The sequence below is a fragment of the Saccostrea echinata genome, unplaced genomic scaffold (assembly GCF_033153115.1).
Source record: "Saccostrea echinata isolate AGI-Se365-2 ecotype Australia unplaced genomic scaffold, CSIRO_AGI_Sech_v1 ptg000003l, whole genome shotgun sequence".
NCBI classification, from domain to species: domain Eukaryota; kingdom Metazoa; phylum Mollusca; class Bivalvia; order Ostreida; family Ostreidae; genus Saccostrea; species Saccostrea echinata.
The window spans coordinates 4,722,650-4,725,000 of record NW_026889752.1 but is presented as its reverse complement, the minus strand read 5'-3'; positions in this window follow the sequence as shown (position 1 = coordinate 4,725,000).

Here is a 2,351-nt window from a genome sequence, read left to right as displayed (position 1 = left end):
TTTAATAAATATATACGTATACGGTAGTCCGACTTTGTTATAGTCCGACTTCGTTATGGTCCGACTCTGTTATAGTCCGACATTGTTATGGTCCGTCTTATCTGTCATCGGCCCTCATTGGTTAAAATTATTAAAAAATATTCATGAGGGAGTAGTCCCAGGGAGTAGCTCCGATTTTCAGGGAGACGTCCTCAGATTAGGGAAATAGTATTTTCTCAGGGAAATAGACAGTTTTATGGTATTAATTTTATTTAGAGTAATAACAGTAGAGGTATAATAAAATAAATTAATCCAAAATGTGACGTCTCAAAATACCAATATCTGAGTCAATATCAATATCTGAGTCAATATCAAGAAAAGAAAACTAAAGTTTTAAATTTATAAATGTTTGTTCAAATTAGATTTGTAGATAAGAAGACAATATTTGTTTTATTACTAATTCAGTGCCCATATGGGCATAAAGAGAACGAAGTTACAAGAAAAAGGCCTAAAATAGAGGAGATAAAAGATCATTTAAATAAACCTATATAAGTATGTACAAGTAGATATATGGTACATGTATATCTATTGTGGTAGAGGATATCAACATTATAATGACATTGCACGCATGCTTAAGTAGAGTATAAAAATTGCAATGTAAATAAGTAGTAGAGACTTAAGCGCAGATGAATTAAAAGAAGATATATTTTTCTAACATTTTCTTTTTATCATTCAAGATTTTTTTTTTACTATTAATGAAGGATATTATTGTAATATAAGAAAACTTAAAAAATGTCAATATTTCAAAATTCCAGTATTTTTGAAATCCTACAAGATTAAAGCACTGGTGCATCTATCATTTTGTGAGTTACACTCTCTCAAATCTTTGCAAAGATCAGACCCATGTAGACATTTTTGGATATCAAATAATATTTAATTGCTATTTTAAAACAAACAAAACACCCTAGACCTGCGAATACACTGTGCAATTTTTGACTTTTGATGCGGTCTACTAGTAATTATATGGACCTGGTCAGATATTGTTTTATACAGTGTTTATTTTTGTAGGGCACAAGAAGAAAAGTGTGGAAAACATTGTGAAATTCCGGATCATTTAATCAAACAGTTATTAACTTTGAACTCGGTCTACTCATGACTTTACTATATGACTATAGTCTGCTCCCAGTTTGTATTGTTTCAATGGACTTTTCAGCTTGAATACTATTCTTTATCTAATAATTCACGATTTAATTACGATTTTTTTATTTTCTTTAAATGGTTCATTAAAAACTTTTTTTTTAATTTGGAAATTTTCTTAGTAGAGAATTCTTTAGGAATTTTGGGTTATTTATTCAAAATAAAAATTATTTCTCTTTCTATTGGTGGCATCTGCAAGAGCTTGGCAACGTTATCATGGTTATATTAAGCAAACATGTTCGAAATAATTAATATATGTACAATGTGTCTATTAAATATATAACGACAAAAAAACCCTTTTTATGAATTTTCTGAAATACCTTTTTACTATTTAGTTAGACTTTACTTAATCGCAATTTTTCTGGCTTCTCTGGCAAGCAGAAAAAGAACCTCGAATGTGTTACCCATGCGTTCCAAGACAACACCCCTTGCATAAATATTGCAGTGAATGCACATGTGGTAAGACCTCTTAGTTGAAGTTTTCATCTATTTCAAAACCTCGGCTCTACCAATAAGAGGTCTTACCACATGTGCAGATACTTCAGTTCCTGTGATGTGCTGTAATAATTGTTACACTGTAAGAGATAACAATGGCTTAAACATTGATCTACTTTATGTTAAAGCAAATATGATATATTCATATATATTTCATGCATTGATTGAAAAAAAAAAATAATAAAACAAATTACAAATGTAATTGTTTATTAGTACATTCCCTACAATACTGTGACAGAGATCGGGCTCGGGATGTCTTTATGCATTACGTCAGCCGGACTTTATCGTAGTGTGATACGATAGCGGCCAAGGGTAGTCCGGGTATACATGGGTATAAATACGAGCGCTCTGCAGAAAACTGGCAGTTGACAGTCGGAGCGCAGTGTAGACGGTTCGTTGAAAGCACAAAAGTGAGGTACGGCGGAGGTTAATAAGGCTTGTAATTAATACAGTATACGGTGTCTAGTATACTGGGTTTACATTATTCAGGGTAATAAAGTTGTAATTACTTTTCCTCGAATTTTATTAAGATCTGTCTGTGTACAGGACAGAGACCTCGAAGATCCGTACCTGTCCTGGTACTGATACATGCAGGACACAGACCTGTCTGAGTACAGGACCTATCCCGGATTTGAGGCCCGTACCTGTCCTGGTACTGATACATATAGGACACAGACCTG